This window comes from Phyllobates terribilis, unplaced genomic scaffold (genome assembly GCF_046119375.1).
Source record: "Phyllobates terribilis strain yellow unplaced genomic scaffold, ASM4611937v1 Scaffold_971__1_contigs__length_502685, whole genome shotgun sequence".
NCBI lineage: Eukaryota > Metazoa > Chordata > Amphibia > Anura > Dendrobatidae > Phyllobates > Phyllobates terribilis.
Window position 1 is genome coordinate 463,397 of NW_027363731.1, and position 20,685 is coordinate 484,081.

Below are 20,685 nucleotides of genomic sequence, written 5' to 3' on the forward strand. Positions count from 1 at the left end.
GAGTCACAGCTCTTTTCCATTCAGTAACAAAACATCACCAATTGATGGAAGGGGAGCTCCAATGACAGACAGGGATAAAGGCTTGTTGAGTCCCTTAACACCCAGGAATTAAAAGTGAGAGATATGAATGGTTTGAGATATGACATCAAATAAGCTTTTGTGCAAATAAATATCCAAAAAATCTGGTGGTCTGCATTTTTGGCAGCAAAGAGCAGTTCCAACCTAAACTGATTCTGTCTGCAAGGCACGTGTCGGCTTTGGAATGTGGACACTAGTCCCAAAAAAAAGTCTCTCCCATAGCAGGAATTGAACCAGTCAACCAGGAATACTAACTAAGTCTTTCTCCACATGGTGTAAGCAGTACAGTAAACAGCAAGACAGGTGTAAAAAAAAAAAAAAAAAAAAAGAGTGTTTTGCTTTGAATACAAAACATAAACATTACAAGAGCTAAAACACGCTACATGGTCAAGGTTTTTGGCACGTCAGTTGAATAATTTGAAGATCATGAGTTTTTTGCTCACAAGTGCCATCCTCCTTTTCTCAAGAGATTTTGTCACTAACTCTGAACTTTCCAATTCAGTTCTAAACTGTTTCCGATTAGAAAGAACATGGGAGCCCTAATGACTGACAGGACACATGGCTTGTTGAGTCCCTTGACACTTTTGTGCAAAACTGTGTAGTTGAAAAAGGCTTAAGCTATGAAACAAAAGGAAATCTTTTGCAAAAGTCATAATGCATCGCCAATGTTAAGTATTTTTGTTGCAAAGTGAAAATCTACCAGAAACATTTTTGATTGAAAAACACGCGTCAGTCTTTGAATGGTGGCAGTAGCTAAGATAAAGGTGCATTCCCATACCGGGAGTCGAACCCGGGCCACCTGGGTGAGAACCAGGAATCCTAACCGCTAAACCATATGGGAAAAGATGCGCTAACGTCTCAGTGACATTATGAAAAAAATAAGTTTTCTGCTATGCACAATAAACTTCTGCAGATCTGCAGGTGCAACTTGCTTCGTTAGCGCAGTAGGCAGTGCGTCAGTCTCGTAATCTGAAGGTTGTGAGTTTGAGCCTCACACGGGGCACTGTTCCCTCCTTTTCTCGAGAGATTTTGTCACCAACTTAGAACTTTTCCATTCAATTCTACAACGTTTTCCATTAGAAAGGAAATGGGAATCCAAATAACTTACAGGACCCATGAGTTGTTGAGTCTCTTGACACTTTGGTGTAAAAAGGGGTGGTTGAGAATGAGTTGAGCTACGAATCCAAATTGAATCTTGCGTGAAGGGTCAGAATGAAGTGCCAAAACGCGGGCGTTCAGCATTTTTGCCTGAAAAAAACAAATCCTACCTGAAATACGTTTGTTTTAAAAACACACGTCAGTCTTTGAATGTTGGCAACGGTGTAGAAAAGGATGCGTTTCCATACCGGGAGTCGAACCCAGGCCACCTGGGTGAAAACCAGGAATCCTAAGCGCTAGACCATACGGGAGAAGATGTACTGCCAGCTCACTTACAATATGAAAAAAAAGAGGTGTACTGCTTTGCACAAGCAACTTCCGCAGATTATTACATGCATCTTGCCTCGTTAGCGCAGCAGGTAGCGCGTCAGTCTCGTAATCTGAAGGTCGTGAGTTCGATTCTCACATGGGGCACTGGTACCTTGTTTCCGTAACTGATTTTGCCACTATCTTGGCTAGAGAGTCACAGCTCTTTTCCATTCAGTAACAAAACATCACCAATTGATGGAAGGGGAGCTCCAATGACAGACAGGGATAAAGGCTTGTTGAGTCCCTTAACACCCAGGAATTAAAAGTGAGAGATATGAATGGTTTGAGATATGACATCAAATAAGCTTTTGTGCAAATAAATATCCAAAAAATCTGGTGGTCTGCATTTTTGGCAGCAAAGAGCAGTTCCAACCTAAACTGATTCTGTCTGCAAGGCACGTGTCGGCTTTGGAATGTGGACACTAGTCCCAAAAAAAAGTCTCTCCCATAGCAGGAATTGAACCAGTCAACCAGGAATACTAACTAAGTCTTTCTCCACATGGTGTAAGCAGTACAGCAAACAGCAAGACAGGTGTAAAAAAAAAAAAAAAAAAAAAGAGTGTTTTGCTTTGAATACAAAACATAAACATTACAAGAGCTAAAACACGCTACATGGTCAAGGTTTTTGGCACGTCAGTTGAATAATTTGAAGATCATGAGTTTTTTGCTCACAAGTGCCATCCTCCTTTTCTCAAGAGATTTTGTCACTAACTCTGAACTTTCCAATTCAGTTCTAAACTGTTTCCGATTAGAAAGAACATGGGAGCCCTAATGACTGACAGGACACATGGCTTGTTGAGTCCCTTGACACTTTTGTGCAAAACTGTGTAGTTGAAAAAGGCTTAAGCTATGAAACAAAAGGAAATCTTTTGCAAAAGTCATAATGCATCGCCAATGTTAAGTATTTTTGTTGCAAAGTGAAAATCTACCAGAAACATTTTTGATTGAAAAACACGCGTCAGTCTTTGAATGGTGGCAGTAGCTAAGATAAAGGTGCATTCCCATACCGGGAGTCGAACCCGGGCCACCTGGGTGAGAACCAGGAATCCTAACCGCTAAACCATATGGGAAAAGATGCGCTAACGTCTCAGTGACATTATGAAAAAAATAAGTTTTCTGCTATGCACAATAAACTTCTGCAGATCTGCAGGTGCAACTTGCTTCGTTAGCGCAGTAGGTAGTGCGTCAGTCTCGTAATCTGAAGGTTGTGAGTTTGAGCCTCACACGGGGCACTGTTCCCTCCTTTTCTCGAGAGATTTTGTCACCAACTTAGAACTTTTCCATTCAATTCTACAACGTTTTCCATTAGAAAGGAAATGGGAATCCAAATAACTTACAGGACCCATGAGTTGTTGAGTCTCTTGACACTTTGGTGTAAAAAGGGGTGGTTGAGAATGAGTTGAGCTACGAATCCAAATTGAATCTTGCGTGAAGGGTCAGAATGAAGTGCCAAAACGCGGGCGTTCAGCATTTTTGCCTGAAAAAAACAAATCCTACCTGAAATACGTTTGTTTTAAAAACACACGTCAGTCTTTGAATGTTGGCAACGGTGTAGAAAAGGATGCGTTTCCATACCGGGAGTCGAACCCAGGCCACCTGGGTGAAAACCAGGAATCCTAAGCGCTAGACCATACGGGAGAAGATGTACTGCCAGCTCACTTACAATATGAAAAAAAAGAGGTGTACTGCTTTGCACAAGCAACTTCCGCAGATTATTACATGCATCTTGCCTCGTTAGCGCAGCAGGTAGCGCGTCAGTCTCGTAATCTGAAGGTCGTGAGTTCGATTCTCACATGGGGCACTGGTACCTTGTTTCCGTAACTGATTTTGCCACTATCTTGGCTAGAGAGTCACAGCTCTTTTCCATTCAGTAACAAAACATCACCAATTGATGGAAGGGGAGCTCCAATGACAGACAGGGATAAAGGCTTGTTGAGTCCCTTAACACCCAGGAATTAAAAGTGAGAGATATGAATGGTTTGAGATATGACATCAAATAAGCTTTTGTGCAAATAAATATCCAAAAAATCTGGTGGTCTGCATTTTTGGCAGCAAAGAGCAGTTCCAACCTAAACTGATTCTGTCTGCAAGGCACGTGTCGGCTTTGGAATGTGGACACTAGTCCCAAAAAAAAGTCTCTCCCATAGCAGGAATTGAACCAGTCAACCAGGAATACTAACTAAGTCTTTCTCCACATGGTGTAAGCAGTACAGCAAACAGCAAGACAGGTGTAAAAAAAAAAAAAAAAAAAAAGAGTGTTTTGCTTTGAATACAAAACATAAACATTACAAGAGCTAAAACACGCTACATGGTCAAGGTTTTTGGCACGTCAGTTGAATAATTTGAAGATCATGAGTTTTTTGCTCACAAGTGCCATCCTCCTTTTCTCAAGAGATTTTGTCACTAACTCTGAACTTTCCAATTCAGTTCTAAACTGTTTCCGATTAGAAAGAACATGGGAGCCCTAATGACTGACAGGACACATGGCTTGTTGAGTCCCTTGACACTTTTGTGCAAAACTGTGTAGTTGAAAAAGGCTTAAGCTATGAAACAAAAGGAAATCTTTTGCAAAAGTCATAATGCATCGCCAATGTTAAGTATTTTTGTTGCAAAGTGAAAATCTACCAGAAACATTTTTGATTGAAAAACACGCGTCAGTCTTTGAATGGTGGCAGTAGCTAAGATAAAGGTGCATTCCCATACCGGGAGTCGAACCCGGGCCACCTGGGTGAGAACCAGGAATCCTAACCGCTAAACCATATGGGAAAAGATGCGCTAACGTCTCAGTGACATTATGAAAAAAATAAGTTTTCTGCTATGCACAATAAACTTCTGCAGATCTGCAGGTGCAACTTGCTTCGTTAGCGCAGTAGGTAGTGCGTCAGTCTCGTAATCTGAAGGTTGTGAGTTTGAGCCTCACACGGGGCACTGTTCCCTCCTTTTCTCGAGAGATTTTGTCACCAACTTAGAACTTTTCCATTCAATTCTACAACGTTTTCCATTAGAAAGGAAATGGGAATCCAAATAACTTACAGGACCCATGAGTTGTTGAGTCTCTTGACACTTTGGTGTAAAAAGGGGTGGTTGAGAATGAGTTGAGCTACGAATCCAAATTGAATCTTGCGTGAAGGGTCAGAATGAAGTGCCAAAACGCGGGCGTTCAGCATTTTTGCCTGAAAAAAACAAATCCTACCTGAAATACGTTTGTTTTAAAAACACACGTCAGTCTTTGAATGTTGGCAACGGTGTAGAAAAGGATGCGTTTCCATACCGGGAGTCGAACCCAGGCCACCTGGGTGAAAACCAGGAATCCTAAGCGCTAGACCATACGGGAGAAGATGTACTGCCAGCTCACTTACAATATGAAAAAAAAGAGGTGTACTGCTTTGCACAAGCAACTTCCGCAGATTATTACATGCATCTTGCCTCGTTAGCGCAGCAGGTAGCGCGTCAGTCTCGTAATCTGAAGGTCGTGAGTTCGATTCTCACATGGGGCACTGGTACCTTGTTTCCGTAACTGATTTTGCCACTATCTTGGCTAGAGAGTCACAGCTCTTTTCCATTCAGTAACAAAACATCACCAATTGATGGAAGGGGAGCTCCAATGACAGACAGGGATAAAGGCTTGTTGAGTCCCTTAACACCCAGGAATTAAAAGTGAGAGATATGAATGGTTTGAGATATGACATCAAATAAGCTTTTGTGCAAATAAATATCCAAAAAATCTGGTGGTCTGCATTTTTGGCAGCAAAGAGCAGTTCCAACCTAAACTGATTCTGTCTGCAAGGCACGTGTCGGCTTTGGAATGTGGACACTAGTCCCAAAAAAAAGTCTCTCCCATAGCAGGAATTGAACCAGTCAACCAGGAATACTAACTAAGTCTTTCTCCACATGGTGTAAGCAGTACAGTAAACAGCAAGACAGGTGTAAAAAAAAAAAAAAAAAAAAAGAGTGTTTTGCTTTGAATACAAAACATAAACATTACAAGAGCTAAAACACGCTACATGGTCAAGGTTTTTGGCACGTCAGTTGAATAATTTGAAGATCATGAGTTTTTTGCTCACAAGTGCCATCCTCCTTTTCTCAAGAGATTTTGTCACTAACTCTGAACTTTCCAATTCAGTTCTAAACTGTTTCCGATTAGAAAGAACATGGGAGCCCTAATGACTGACAGGACACATGGCTTGTTGAGTCCCTTGACACTTTTGTGCAAAACTGTGTAGTTGAAAAAGGCTTAAGCTATGAAACAAAAGGAAATCTTTTGCAAAAGTCATAATGCATCGCCAATGTTAAGTATTTTTGTTGCAAAGTGAAAATCTACCAGAAACATTTTTGATTGAAAAACACGCGTCAGTCTTTGAATGGTGGCAGTAGCTAAGATAAAGGTGCATTCCCATACCGGGAGTCGAACCCGGGCCACCTGGGTGAGAACCAGGAATCCTAACCGCTAAACCATATGGGAAAAGATGCGCTAACGTCTCAGTGACATTATGAAAAAAATAAGTTTTCTGCTATGCACAATAAACTTCTGCAGATCTGCAGGTGCAACTTGCTTCGTTAGCGCAGTAGGTAGTGCGTCAGTCTCGTAATCTGAAGGTTGTGAGTTTGAGCCTCACACGGGGCACTGTTCCCTCCTTTTCTCGAGAGATTTTGTCACCAACTTAGAACTTTTCCATTCAATTCTACAACGTTTTCCATTAGAAAGGAAATGGGAATCCAAATAACTTACAGGACCCATGAGTTGTTGAGTCTCTTGACACTTTGGTGTAAAAAGGGGTGGTTGAGAATGAGTTGAGCTACGAATCCAAATTGAATCTTGCGTGAAGGGTCAGAATGAAGTGCGAAAACGCGGGCGTTCAGCATTTTTGCCTGAAAAAAACAAATCCTACCTGAAATACGTTTGTTTTAAAAACACACGTCAGTCTTTGAATGTTGGCAACGGTGTAGAAAAGGATGCGTTTCCATACCGGGAGTCGAACCCAGGCCACCTGGGTGAAAACCAGGAATCCTAAGCGCTAGACCATACGGGAGAAGATGTACTGCCAGCTCACTTACAATATGAAAAAAAAGAGGTGTACTGCTTTGCACAAGCAACTTCCGCAGATTATTGCATGCATCTTGCCTCGTTAGCGCAGCAGGTAGCGCGTCAGTCTCGTAATCTGAAGGTCGTGAGTTCGATTCTCACATGGGGCACTGGTACCTTGTTTCCGTAACTGATTTTGCCACTATCTTGGCTAGAGAGTCACAGCTCTTTTCCATTCAGTAACAAAACATCACCAATTGATGGAAGGGGAGCTCCAATGACAGACAGGGATAAAGGCTTGTTGAGTCCCTTAACACCCAGGAATTAAAAGTGAGAGATATGAATGGTTTGAGATATGACATCAAATAAGCTTTTGTGCAAATAAATATCCAAAAAATCTGGTGGTCTGCATTTTTGGCAGCAAAGAGCAGTTCCAACCTAAACTGATTCTGTCTGCAAGGCACGTGTCGGCTTTGGAATGTGGACACTAGTCCCAAAAAAAAGTCTCTCCCATAGCAGGAATTGAACCAGTCAACCAGGAATACTAACTAAGTCTTTCTCCACATGGTGTAAGCAGTACAGTAAACAGCAAGACAGGTGTAAAAAAAAAAAAAAAAAAAAAGAGTGTTTTGCTTTGAATACAAAACATAAACATTACAAGAGCTAAAACACGCTACATGGTCAAGGTTTTTGGCACGTCAGTTGAATAATTTGAAGATCATGAGTTTTTTGCTCACAAGTGCCATCCTCCTTTTCTCAAGAGATTTTGTCACTAACTCTGAACTTTCCAATTCAGTTCTAAACTGTTTCCGATTAGAAAGAACATGGGAGCCCTAATGACTGACAGGACACATGGCTTGTTGAGTCCCTTGACACTTTTGTGCAAAACTGTGTAGTTGAAAAAGGCTTAAGCTATGAAACAAAAGGAAATCTTTTGCAAAAGTCATAATGCATCGCCAATGTTAAGTATTTTTGTTGCAAAGTGAAAATCTACCAGAAACATTTTTGATTGAAAAACACGCGTCAGTCTTTGAATGGTGGCAGTAGCTAAGATAAAGGTGCATTCCCATACCGGGAGTCGAACCCGGGCCACCTGGGTGAGAACCAGGAATCCTAACCGCTAAACCATATGGGAAAAGATGCGCTAACGTCTCAGTGACATTATGAAAAAAATAAGTTTTCTGCTATGCACAATAAACTTCTGCAGATCTGCAGGTGCAACTTGCTTCGTTAGCGCAGTAGGTAGTGCGTCAGTCTCGTAATCTGAAGGTTGTGAGTTTGAGCCTCACACGGGGCACTGTTCCCTCCTTTTCTCGAGAGATTTTGTCACCAACTTAGAACTTTTCCATTCAATTCTACAACGTTTTCCATTAGAAAGGAAATGGGAATCCAAATAACTTACAGGACCCATGAGTTGTTGAGTCTCTTGACACTTTGGTGTAAAAAGGGGTGGTTGAGAATGAGTTGAGCTACGAATCCAAATTGAATCTTGCGTGAAGGGTCAGAATGAAGTGCCAAAACGCGGGCGTTCAGCATTTTTGCCTGAAAAAAACAAATCCTACCTGAAATACGTTTGTTTTAAAAACACACGTCAGTCTTTGAATGTTGGCAACGGTGTAGAAAAGGATGCGTTTCCATACCGGGAGTCGAACCCAGGCCACCTGGGTGAAAACCAGGAATCCTAAGCGCTAGACCATACGGGAGAAGATGTACTGCCAGCTCACTTACAATATGAAAAAAAAGAGGTGTACTGCTTTGCACAAGCAACTTCCGCAGATTATTGCATGCATCTTGCCTCGTTAGCGCAGCAGGTAGCGCGTCAGTCTCGTAATCTGAAGGTCGTGAGTTCGATTCTCACATGGGGCACTGGTACCTTGTTTCCGTAACTGATTTTGCCACTATCTTGGCTAGAGAGTCACAGCTCTTTTCCATTCAGTAACAAAACATCACCAATTGATGGAAGGGGAGCTCCAATGACAGACAGGGATAAAGGCTTGTTGAGTCCCTTAACACCCAGGAATTAAAAGTGAGAGATATGAATGGTTTGAGATATGACATCAAATAAGCTTTTGTGCAAATAAATATCCAAAAAATCTGGTGGTCTGCATTTTTGGCAGCAAAGAGCAGTTCCAACCTAAACTGATTCTGTCTGCAAGGCACGTGTCGGCTTTGGAATGTGGACACTAGTCCCAAAAAAAAGTCTCTCCCATAGCAGGAATTGAACCAGTCAACCAGGAATACTAACTAAGTCTTTCTCCACATGGTGTAAGCAGTACAGTAAACAGCAAGACAGGTGTAAAAAAAAAAAAAAAAAAAAAGAGTGTTTTGCTTTGAATACAAAACATAAACATTACAAGAGCTAAAACACGCTACATGGTCAAGGTTTTTGGCACGTCAGTTGAATAATTTGAAGATCATGAGTTTTTTGCTCACAAGTGCCATCCTCCTTTTCTCAAGAGATTTTGTCACTAACTCTGAACTTTCCAATTCAGTTCTAAACTGTTTCCGATTAGAAAGAACATGGGAGCCCTAATGACTGACAGGACACATGGCTTGTTGAGTCCCTTGACACTTTTGTGCAAAACTGTGTAGTTGAAAAAGGCTTAAGCTATGAAACAAAAGGAAATCTTTTGCAAAAGTCATAATGCATCGCCAATGTTAAGTATTTTTGTTGCAAAGTGAAAATCTACCAGAAACATTTTTGATTGAAAAACACGCGTCAGTCTTTGAATGGTGGCAGTAGCTAAGATAAAGGTGCATTCCCATACCGGGAGTCGAACCCGGGCCACCTGGGTGAGAACCAGGAATCCTAACCGCTAAACCATATGGGAAAAGATGCGCTAACGTCTCAGTGACATTATGAAAAAAATAAGTTTTCTGCTATGCACAATAAACTTCTGCAGATCTGCAGGTGCAACTTGCTTCGTTAGCGCAGTAGGTAGTGCGTCAGTCTCGTAATCTGAAGGTTGTGAGTTTGAGCCTCACACGGGGCACTGTTCCCTCCTTTTCTCGAGAGATTTTGTCACCAACTTAGAACTTTTCCATTCAATTCTACAACGTTTTCCATTAGAAAGGAAATGGGAATCCAAATAACTTACAGGACCCATGAGTTGTTGAGTCTCTTGACACTTTGGTGTAAAAAGGGGTGGTTGAGAATGAGTTGAGCTACGAATCCAAATTGAATCTTGCGTGAAGGGTCAGAATGAAGTGCGAAAACGCGGGCGTTCAGCATTTTTGCCTGAAAAAAACAAATCCTACCTGAAATACGTTTGTTTTAAAAACACACGTCAGTCTTTGAATGTTGGCAACGGTGTAGAAAAGGATGCGTTTCCATACCGGGAGTCGAACCCAGGCCACCTGGGTGAAAACCAGGAATCCTAAGCGCTAGACCATACGGGAGAAGATGTACTGCCAGCTCACTTACAATATGAAAAAAAAGAGGTGTACTGCTTTGCACAAGCAACTTCCGCAGATTATTGCATGCATCTTGCCTCGTTAGCGCAGCAGGTAGCGCGTCAGTCTCGTAATCTGAAGGTCGTGAGTTCGATTCTCACATGGGGCACTGGTACCTTGTTTCCGTAACTGATTTTGCCACTATCTTGGCTAGAGAGTCACAGCTCTTTTCCATTCAGTAACAAAACATCACCAATTGATGGAAGGGGAGCTCCAATGACAGACAGGGATAAAGGCTTGTTGAGTCCCTTAACACCCAGGAATTAAAAGTGAGAGATATGAATGGTTTGAGATATGACATCAAATAAGCTTTTGTGCAAATAAATATCCAAAAAATCTGGTGGTCTGCATTTTTGGCAGCAAAGAGCAGTTCCAACCTAAACTGATTCTGTCTGCAAGGCACGTGTCGGCTTTGGAATGTGGACACTAGTCCCAAAAAAAAGTCTCTCCCATAGCAGGAATTGAACCAGTCAACCAGGAATACTAACTAAGTCTTTCTCCACATGGTGTAAGCAGTACAGTAAACAGCAAGACAGGTGTAAAAAAAAAAAAAAAAAAAAAGAGTGTTTTGCTTTGAATACAAAACATAAACATTACAAGAGCTAAAACACGCTACATGGTCAAGGTTTTTGGCACGTCAGTTGAATAATTTGAAGATCATGAGTTTTTTGCTCACAAGTGCCATCCTCCTTTTCTCAAGAGATTTTGTCACTAACTCTGAACTTTCCAATTCAGTTCTAAACTGTTTCCGATTAGAAAGAACATGGGAGCCCTAATGACTGACAGGACACATGGCTTGTTGAGTCCCTTGACACTTTTGTGCAAAACTGTGTAGTTGAAAAAGGCTTAAGCTATGAAACAAAAGGAAATCTTTTGCAAAAGTCATAATGCATCGCCAATGTTAAGTATTTTTGTTGCAAAGTGAAAATCTACCAGAAACATTTTTGATTGAAAAACACGCGTCAGTCTTTGAATGGTGGCAGTAGCTAAGATAAAGGTGCATTCCCATACCGGGAGTCGAACCCGGGCCACCTGGGTGAGAACCAGGAATCCTAACCGCTAAACCATATGGGAAAAGATGCGCTAACGTCTCAGTGACATTATGAAAAAAATAAGTTTTCTGCTATGCACAATAAACTTCTGCAGATCTGCAGGTGCAACTTGCTTCGTTAGCGCAGTAGGTAGTGCGTCAGTCTCGTAATCTGAAGGTTGTGAGTTTGAGCCTCACACGGGGCACTGTTCCCTCCTTTTCTCGAGAGATTTTGTCACCAACTTAGAACTTTTCCATTCAATTCTACAACGTTTTCCATTAGAAAGGAAATGGGAATCCAAATAACTTACAGGACCCATGAGTTGTTGAGTCTCTTGACACTTTGGTGTAAAAAGGGGTGGTTGAGAATGAGTTGAGCTACGAATCCAAATTGAATCTTGCGTGAAGGGTCAGAATGAAGTGCCAAAACGCGGGCGTTCAGCATTTTTGCCTGAAAAAAACAAATCCTACCTGAAATACGTTTGTTTTAAAAACACACGTCAGTCTTTGAATGTTGGCAACGGTGTAGAAAAGGATGCGTTTCCATACCGGGAGTCGAACCCAGGCCACCTGGGTGAAAACCAGGAATCCTAAGCGCTAGACCATACGGGAGAAGATGTACTGCCAGCTCACTTACAATATGAAAAAAAAGAGGTGTACTGCTTTGCACAAGCAACTTCCGCAGATTATTGCATGCATCTTGCCTCGTTAGCGCAGCAGGTAGCGCGTCAGTCTCGTAATCTGAAGGTCGTGAGTTCGATTCTCACATGGGGCACTGGTACCTTGTTTCCGTAACTGATTTTGCCACTATCTTGGCTAGAGAGTCACAGCTCTTTTCCATTCAGTAACAAAACATCACCAATTGATGGAAGGGGAGCTCCAATGACAGACAGGGATAAAGGCTTGTTGAGTCCCTTAACACCCAGGAATTAAAAGTGAGAGATATGAATGGTTTGAGATATGACATCAAATAAGCTTTTGTGCAAATAAATATCCAAAAAATCTGGTGGTCTGCATTTTTGGCAGCAAAGAGCAGTTCCAACCTAAACTGATTCTGTCTGCAAGGCACGTGTCGGCTTTGGAATGTGGACACTAGTCCCAAAAAAAAGTCTCTCCCATAGCAGGAATTGAACCAGTCAACCAGGAATACTAACTAAGTCTTTCTCCACATGGTGTAAGCAGTACAGTAAACAGCAAGACAGGTGTAAAAAAAAAAAAAAAAAAAAAGAGTGTTTTGCTTTGAATACAAAACATAAACATTACAAGAGCTAAAACACGCTACATGGTCAAGGTTTTTGGCACGTCAGTTGAATAATTTGAAGATCATGAGTTTTTTGCTCACAAGTGCCATCCTCCTTTTCTCAAGAGATTTTGTCACTAACTCTGAACTTTCCAATTCAGTTCTAAACTGTTTCCGATTAGAAAGAACATGGGAGCCCTAATGACTGACAGGACACATGGCTTGTTGAGTCCCTTGACACTTTTGTGCAAAACTGTGTAGTTGAAAAAGGCTTAAGCTATGAAACAAAAGGAAATCTTTTGCAAAAGTCATAATGCATCGCCAATGTTAAGTATTTTTGTTGCAAAGTGAAAATCTACCAGAAACATTTTTGATTGAAAAACACGCGTCAGTCTTTGAATGGTGGCAGTAGCTAAGATAAAGGTGCATTCCCATACCGGGAGTCGAACCCGGGCCACCTGGGTGAGAACCAGGAATCCTAACCGCTAAACCATATGGGAAAAGATGCGCTAACGTCTCAGTGACATTATGAAAAAAATAAGTTTTCTGCTATGCACAATAAACTTCTGCAGATCTGCAGGTGCAACTTGCTTCGTTAGCGCAGTAGGTAGTGCGTCAGTCTCGTAATCTGAAGGTTGTGAGTTTGAGCCTCACACGGGGCACTGTTCCCTCCTTTTCTCGAGAGATTTTGTCACCAACTTAGAACTTTTCCATTCAATTCTACAACGTTTTCCATTAGAAAGGAAATGGGAATCCAAATAACTTACAGGACCCATGAGTTGTTGAGTCTCTTGACACTTTGGTGTAAAAAGGGGTGGTTGAGAATGAGTTGAGCTACGAATCCAAATTGAATCTTGCGTGAAGGGTCAGAATGAAGTGCCAAAACGCGGGCGTTCAGCATTTTTGCCTGAAAAAAACAAATCCTACCTGAAATACGTTTGTTTTAAAAACACACGTCAGTCTTTGAATGTTGGCAACGGTGTAGAAAAGGATGCGTTTCCATACCGGGAGTCGAACCCAGGCCACCTGGGTGAAAACCAGGAATCCTAAGCGCTAGACCATACGGGAGAAGATGTACTGCCAGCTCACTTACAATATGAAAAAAAAGAGGTGTACTGCTTTGCACAAGCAACTTCCGCAGATTATTGCATGCATCTTGCCTCGTTAGCGCAGCAGGTAGCGCGTCAGTCTCGTAATCTGAAGGTCGTGAGTTCGATTCTCACATGGGGCACTGGTACCTTGTTTCCGTAACTGATTTTGCCACTATCTTGGCTAGAGAGTCACAGCTCTTTTCCATTCAGTAACAAAACATCACCAATTGATGGAAGGGGAGCTCCAATGACAGACAGGGATAAAGGCTTGTTGAGTCCCTTAACACCCAGGAATTAAAAGTGAGAGATATGAATGGTTTGAGATATGACATCAAATAAGCTTTTGTGCAAATAAATATCCAAAAAATCTGGTGGTCTGCATTTTTGGCAGCAAAGAGCAGTTCCAACCTAAACTGATTCTGTCTGCAAGGCACGTGTCGGCTTTGGAATGTGGACACTAGTCCCAAAAAAAAGTCTCTCCCATAGCAGGAATTGAACCAGTCAACCAGGAATACTAACTAAGTCTTTCTCCACATGGTGTAAGCAGTACAGTAAACAGCAAGACAGGTGTAAAAAAAAAAAAAAAAAAAAAGAGTGTTTTGCTTTGAATACAAAACATAAACATTACAAGAGCTAAAACACGCTACATGGTCAAGGTTTTTGGCACGTCAGTTGAATAATTTGAAGATCATGAGTTTTTTGCTCACAAGTGCCATCCTCCTTTTCTCAAGAGATTTTGTCACTAACTCTGAACTTTCCAATTCAGTTCTAAACTGTTTCCGATTAGAAAGAACATGGGAGCCCTAATGACTGACAGGACACATGGCTTGTTGAGTCCCTTGACACTTTTGTGCAAAACTGTGTAGTTGAAAAAGGCTTAAGCTATGAAACAAAAGGAAATCTTTTGCAAAAGTCATAATGCATCGCCAATGTTAAGTATTTTTGTTGCAAAGTGAAAATCTACCAGAAACATTTTTGATTGAAAAACACGCGTCAGTCTTTGAATGGTGGCAGTAGCTAAGATAAAGGTGCATTCCCATACCGGGAGTCGAACCCGGGCCACCTGGGTGAGAACCAGGAATCCTAACCGCTAAACCATATGGGAAAAGATGCGCTAACGTCTCAGTGACATTATGAAAAAAATAAGTTTTCTGCTATGCACAATAAACTTCTGCAGATCTGCAGGTGCAACTTGCTTCGTTAGCGCAGTAGGTAGTGCGTCAGTCTCGTAATCTGAAGGTTGTGAGTTTGAGCCTCACACGGGGCACTGTTCCCTCCTTTTCTCGAGAGATTTTGTCACCAACTTAGAACTTTTCCATTCAATTCTACAACGTTTTCCATTAGAAAGGAAATGGGAATCCAAATAACTTACAGGACCCATGAGTTGTTGAGTCTCTTGACACTTTGGTGTAAAAAGGGGTGGTTGAGAATGAGTTGAGCTACGAATCCAAATTGAATCTTGCGTGAAGGGTCAGAATGAAGTGCGAAAACGCGGGCGTTCAGCATTTTTGCCTGAAAAAAACAAATCCTACCTGAAATACGTTTGTTTTAAAAACACACGTCAGTCTTTGAATGTTGGCAACGGTGTAGAAAAGGATGCGTTTCCATACCGGGAGTCGAACCCAGGCCACCTGGGTGAAAACCAGGAATCCTAAGCGCTAGACCATACGGGAGAAGATGTACTGCCAGCTCACTTACAATATGAAAAAAAAGAGGTGTACTGCTTTGCACAAGCAACTTCCGCAGATTATTGCATGCATCTTGCCTCGTTAGCGCAGCAGGTAGCGCGTCAGTCTCGTAATCTGAAGGTCGTGAGTTCGATTCTCACATGGGGCACTGGTACCTTGTTTCCGTAACTGATTTTGCCACTATCTTGGCTAGAGAGTCACAGCTCTTTTCCATTCAGTAACAAAACATCACCAATTGATGGAAGGGGAGCTCCAATGACAGACAGGGATAAAGGCTTGTTGAGTCCCTTAACACCCAGGAATTAAAAGTGAGAGATATGAATGGTTTGAGATATGACATCAAATAAGCTTTTGTGCAAATAAATATCCAAAAAATCTGGTGGTCTGCATTTTTGGCAGCAAAGAGCAGTTCCAACCTAAACTGATTCTGTCTGCAAGGCACGTGTCGGCTTTGGAATGTGGACACTAGTCCCAAAAAAAAGTCTCTCCCATAGCAGGAATTGAACCAGTCAACCAGGAATACTAACTAAGTCTTTCTCCACATGGTGTAAGCAGTACAGTAAACAGCAAGACAGGTGTAAAAAAAAAAAAAAAAAAAAAGAGTGTTTTGCTTTGAATACAAAACATAAACATTACAAGAGCTAAAACACGCTACATGGTCAAGGTTTTTGGCACGTCAGTTGAATAATTTGAAGATCATGAGTTTTTTGCTCACAAGTGCCATCCTCCTTTTCTCAAGAGATTTTGTCACTAACTCTGAACTTTCCAATTCAGTTCTAAACTGTTTCCGATTAGAAAGAACATGGGAGCCCTAATGACTGACAGGACACATGGCTTGTTGAGTCCCTTGACACTTTTGTGCAAAACTGTGTAGTTGAAAAAGGCTTAAGCTATGAAACAAAAGGAAATCTTTTGCAAAAGTCATAATGCATCGCCAATGTTAAGTATTTTTGTTGCAAAGTGAAAATCTACCAGAAACATTTTTGATTGAAAAACACGCGTCAGTCTTTGAATGGTGGCAGTAGCTAAGATAAAGGTGCATTCCCATACCGGGAGTCGAACCCGGGCCACCTGGGTGAGAACCAGGAATCCTAACCGCTAAACCATATGGGAAAAGATGCGCTAACGTCTCAGTGACATTATGAAAAAAATAAGTTTTCTGCTATGCACAATAAACTTCTGCAGATCTGCAGGTGCAACTTGCTTCGTTAGCGCAGTAGGTAGTGCGTCAGTCTCGTAATCTGAAGGTTGTGAGTTTGAGCCTCACACGGGGCACTGTTCCCTCCTTTTCTCGAGAGATTTTGTCACCAACTTAGAACTTTTCCATTCAATTCTACAACGTTTTCCATTAGAAAGGAAATGGGAATCCAAATAACTTACAGGACCCATGAGTTGTTGAGTCTCTTGACACTTTGGTGTAAAAAGGGGTGGTTGAGAATGAGTTGAGCTACGAATCCAAATTGAATCTTGCGTGAAGGGTCAGAATGAAGTGCCAAAACGCGGGCGTTCAGCATTTTTGCCTGAAAAAAACAAATCCTACCTGAAATACGTTTGTTTTAAAAACACACGTCAGTCTTTGAATGTTGGCAACGGTGTAGAAAAGGATGCGTTTCCATACCGGGAGTCGAACCCAGGCCACCTGGGTGAAAACCAGGAATCCTAAGCGCTAGACCATACGGGAGAAGATGTACTGCCAGCTCACTTACAATATGAAAAAAAAGAGGTGTACTGCTTTGCACAAGCAACTTCCGCAGATTATTGCATGCATCTTGCCTCGTTAGCGCAGCAGGTAGCGCGTCAGTCTCGTAATCTGAAGGTCGTGAGTTCGATTCTCACATGGGGCACTGGTACCTTGTTTCCGTAACTGATTTTGCCACTATCTTGGCTAGAGAGTCACAGCTCTTTTCCATTCAGTAACAAAACATCACCAATTGATGGAAGGGGAGCTCCAATGACAGACAGGGATAAAGGCTTGTTGAGTCCCTTAACACCCAGGAATTAAAAGTGAGAGATATGAATGGTTTGAGATATGACATCAAATAAGCTTTTGTGCAAATAAATATCCAAAAAATCTGGTGGTCTGCATTTTTGGCAGCAAAGAGCAGTTCCAACCTAAACTGATTCTGTCTGCAAGGCACGTGTCGGCTTTGGAATGTGGACACTAGTCCCAAAAAAAAGTCTCTCCCATAGCAGGAATTGAACCAGTCAACCAGGAATACTAACTAAGTCTTTCTCCACATGGTGTAAGCAGTACAGTAAACAGCAAGACAGGTGTAAAAAAAAAAAAAAAAAAAAAGAGTGTTTTGCTTTGAATACAAAACATAAACATTACAAGAGCTAAAACACGCTACATGGTCAAGGTTTTTGGCACGTCAGTTGAATAATTTGAAGATCATGAGTTTTTTGCTCACAAGTGCCATCCTCCTTTTCTCAAGAGATTTTGTCACTAACTCTGAACTTTCCAATTCAGTTCTAAACTGTTTCCGATTAGAAAGAACATGGGAGCCCTAATGACTGACAGGACACATGGCTTGTTGAGTCCCTTGACACTTTTGTGCAAAACTGTGTAGTTGAAAAAGGCTTAAGCTATGAAACAAAAGGAAATCTTTTGCAAAAGTCATAATGCATCGCCAATGTTAAGTATTTTTGTTGCAAAGTGAAAATCTACCAGAAACATTTTTGATTGAAAAACACGCGTCAGTCTTTGAATGGTGGCAGTAGCTAAGATAAAGGTGCATTCCCATACCGGGAGTCGAACCCGGGCCACCTGGGTGAGAACCAGGAATCCTAACCGCTAAACCATATGGGAAAAGATGCGCTAACGTCTCAGTGACATTATGAAAAAAATAAGTTTTCTGCTATGCACAATAAACTTCTGCAGATCTGCAGGTGCAACTTGCTTCGTTAGCGCAGTAGGTAGTGCGTCAGTCTCGTAATCTGAAGGTTGTGAGTTTGAGCCTCACACGGGGCACTGTTCCCTCCTTTTCTCGAGAGATTTTGTCACCAACTTAGAACTTTTCCATTCAATTCTACAACGTTTTCCATTAGAAAGGAAATGGGAATCCAAATAACTTACAGGACCCATGAGTTGTTGAGTCTCTTGACACTTTGGTGTAAAAAGGGGTGGTTGAGAATGAGTTGAGCTACGAATCCAAATTGAATCTTGCGTGAAGGGTCAGAATGAAGTGCCAAAACGCGGGCGTTCAGCATTTTTGCCTGAAAAAAACAAATCCTACCTGAAATACGTTTGTTTTAAAAACACACGTCAGTCTTTGAATGTTGGCAACGGTGTAGAAAAGGATGCGTTTCCATACCGGGAGTCGAACCCAGGCCACCTGGGTGAAAACCAGGAATCCTAAGCGCTAGACCATACGGGAGAAGATGTACTGCCAGCTCACTTACAATATGAAAAAAAAGAGGTGTACTGCTTTGCACAAGCAACTTCCGCAGATTATTGCATGCATCTTGCCTCGTTAGCGCAGCAGGTAGCGCGTCAGTCTCGTAATCTGAAGGTCGTGAGTTCGATTCTCACATGGGGCACTGGTACCTTGTTTCCGTAACTGATTTTGCCACTATCTTGGCTAGAGAGTCACAGCTCTTTTCCATTCAGTAACAAAACATCACCAATTGATGGAAGGGGAGCTCCAATGACAGACAGGGATAAAGGCTTGTTGAGTCCCTTAACACCCAGGAATTAAAAGTGAGAGATATGAATGGTTTGAGATATGACATCAAATAAGCTTTTGTGCAAATAAATATCCAAAAAATCTGGTGGTCTGCATTTTTGGCAGCAAAGAGCAGTTCCAACCTAAACTGATTCTGTCTGCAAGGCACGTGTCGGCTTTGGAATGTGGACACTAGTCCCAAAAAAAAGTCTCTCCCATAGCAGGAATTGAACCAGTCAACCAGGAATACTAACTAAGTCTTTCTCCACATGGTGTAAGCAGTACAGTAAACAGCAAGACAGGTGTAAAAAAAAAAAAAAAAAAAAAGAGTGTTTTGCTTTGAATACAAAACATAAACATTACAAGAGCTAAAACACGCTACATGGTCAAGGTTTTTGGCACGTCAGTTGAATAATTTGAAGATCATGAGTTTTTTGCTCACAAGTGCCATCCTCCTTTTCTCAAGAGATTTTGTCACTAACTCTGAACTTTCCAATTCAGTTCTAAACTGTTTCCGATTAGAAAGAACATGGGAGCCCTAATGACTGACAGGACACATGGCTTGTTGAGTCCCTTGACACTTTTGTGCAAAACTGTGTAGTTGAAAAAGGCTTAAGCTATGAAACAAAAGGAAATCTTTTGCAAAAGTCATAATGCATCGCCAATGTTAAGTATTTTTGTTGCAAAGTGAAAATCTACCAGAAACATTTTTGATTGAAAAACACGCGTCAGTCTTTGAATGGTGGCAGTAGCTAAGATAAAGGTGCATTCCCATACCGGGAGTCGAACCCGGGCCACCTGGGTGAGAACCAGGAATCCTAACCGCTAAACCATATGGGAAAAGATGCGCTAACGTCTCAGTGACATTATGAAAAAAATAAGTTTTCTGCTATGCACAATAAACTTCTGCAGATCTGCAGGTGCAACTTGCTTCGTTAGCGCAGTAGGTAGTGCGTCAGTCTCGTAATCTGAAGGTTGTGAGTTTGAGCCTCACACGGGGCACTGTTCCCTCCTTTTCTCGAGAGATTTTGTCACCAACTTAGAACTTTTCCATTCAATTCTACAACGTTTTCCATTAGAAAGGAAATGGGAATCCAAATAACTTACAGGACCCATGAGTTGTTGAGTCTCTTGACACTTTGGTGTAAAAAGGGGTGGTTGAGAATGAGTTGAGCTACGAATCCAAATTGAATCTTGCGTGAAGGGTCAGAATGAAGTGCCAAAACGCGGGCGTTCAGCATTTTTGCCTGAAAAAAACAAATCCTACCTGAAATACGTTTGTTTTAAAAACACACGTCAGTCTTTGAATGTTGGCAACGGTGTAGAAAAGGATGCGTTTCCATACCGGGAGTCGAACCCAGGCCACCTGGGTGAAAACCAGGAATCCTAAGCGCTAGACCATACGGGAGAAGATGTACTGCCAGCTCACTTACAATATGAAAAAAAAGAGGTGTACTGCTTTGCACAAGCAACTTCCGCAGATTATTGCATGCATCTTGCCTCGTTAGCGCAGCAGGTAGCGCGTCAGTCTCGTAATCTGAAGGTCGTGAGTTCGATTCTCACATGGGGCACTGGTACCTTGTTTCCGTAACTGATTTTGCCACTATCTTGGCTAGAGAGTCACAGCTCTTTTCCATTCAGTAACAAAACATCACCAATTGATGGAAGGGGAGCTCCAATGACAGACAGGGATAAAGGCTTGTTGAGTCCCTTAACACCCAGGAATTAAAAGTGAGAGATATGAATGGTTTGAGATATGACATCAAATAAGCTTTTGTGCAAATAAATATCCAAAAAATCTGGTGGTCTGCATTTTTGGCAGCAAAGAGCAGTTCCAACCTAAACTGATTCTGTCTGCAAGGCACGTGTCGGCTTTGGAATGTGGACACTAGTCCCAAAAAAAAGTCTCTCCCATAGCAGGAATTGAACCAGTCAACCAGGAATACTAAC

The 20,685-nt window shown here is 41.7% G+C and overlaps 12 non-coding genes across 12 annotated transcripts; all 12 read left to right on the plus strand.

Moving 5' to 3' along the window:
- Nucleotides 1–1,577: 1,577 nt before the first annotated feature.
- Nucleotides 1,578–1,650, plus strand: TRNAT-CGU (transfer RNA threonine (anticodon CGU)). Its single transcript has one exon. It is a non-coding gene; the product is annotated as a tRNA-Thr (tRNA).
- Nucleotides 1,651–3,273: 1,623 nt separating this feature from the next.
- TRNAT-CGU (transfer RNA threonine (anticodon CGU)) lies at nucleotides 3,274–3,346 on the plus strand. Its single transcript has one exon. It is a non-coding gene; the product is annotated as a tRNA-Thr (tRNA).
- Nucleotides 3,347–4,969: 1,623 nt separating this feature from the next.
- Nucleotides 4,970–5,042, plus strand: TRNAT-CGU (transfer RNA threonine (anticodon CGU)). Its single transcript has one exon. It is a non-coding gene; the product is annotated as a tRNA-Thr (tRNA).
- A 1,623-nt stretch (nucleotides 5,043–6,665) lies between these two features.
- Nucleotides 6,666–6,738, plus strand: TRNAT-CGU (transfer RNA threonine (anticodon CGU)). Its single transcript has one exon. It is a non-coding gene; the product is annotated as a tRNA-Thr (tRNA).
- A 1,623-nt stretch (nucleotides 6,739–8,361) lies between these two features.
- TRNAT-CGU (transfer RNA threonine (anticodon CGU)) lies at nucleotides 8,362–8,434 on the plus strand. The gene has a single exon. It is a non-coding gene; the product is annotated as a tRNA-Thr (tRNA).
- Nucleotides 8,435–10,057: 1,623 nt separating this feature from the next.
- On the plus strand, nucleotides 10,058–10,130 carry TRNAT-CGU (transfer RNA threonine (anticodon CGU)). The gene has a single exon. It is a non-coding gene; the product is annotated as a tRNA-Thr (tRNA).
- Nucleotides 10,131–11,753: 1,623 nt separating this feature from the next.
- Nucleotides 11,754–11,826, plus strand: TRNAT-CGU (transfer RNA threonine (anticodon CGU)). Its single transcript has one exon. It is a non-coding gene; the product is annotated as a tRNA-Thr (tRNA).
- Nucleotides 11,827–13,449: 1,623 nt separating this feature from the next.
- TRNAT-CGU (transfer RNA threonine (anticodon CGU)) lies at nucleotides 13,450–13,522 on the plus strand. Its single transcript has one exon. It is a non-coding gene; the product is annotated as a tRNA-Thr (tRNA).
- Nucleotides 13,523–15,145: 1,623 nt separating this feature from the next.
- On the plus strand, nucleotides 15,146–15,218 carry TRNAT-CGU (transfer RNA threonine (anticodon CGU)). The gene has a single exon. It is a non-coding gene; the product is annotated as a tRNA-Thr (tRNA).
- Nucleotides 15,219–16,841: 1,623 nt separating this feature from the next.
- On the plus strand, nucleotides 16,842–16,914 carry TRNAT-CGU (transfer RNA threonine (anticodon CGU)). The gene has a single exon. It is a non-coding gene; the product is annotated as a tRNA-Thr (tRNA).
- A 1,623-nt stretch (nucleotides 16,915–18,537) lies between these two features.
- Nucleotides 18,538–18,610, plus strand: TRNAT-CGU (transfer RNA threonine (anticodon CGU)). The gene has a single exon. It is a non-coding gene; the product is annotated as a tRNA-Thr (tRNA).
- A 1,623-nt stretch (nucleotides 18,611–20,233) lies between these two features.
- TRNAT-CGU (transfer RNA threonine (anticodon CGU)) lies at nucleotides 20,234–20,306 on the plus strand. The gene has a single exon. It is a non-coding gene; the product is annotated as a tRNA-Thr (tRNA).
- The last annotated feature ends 379 nt before the right edge of the window (nucleotides 20,307–20,685 follow it).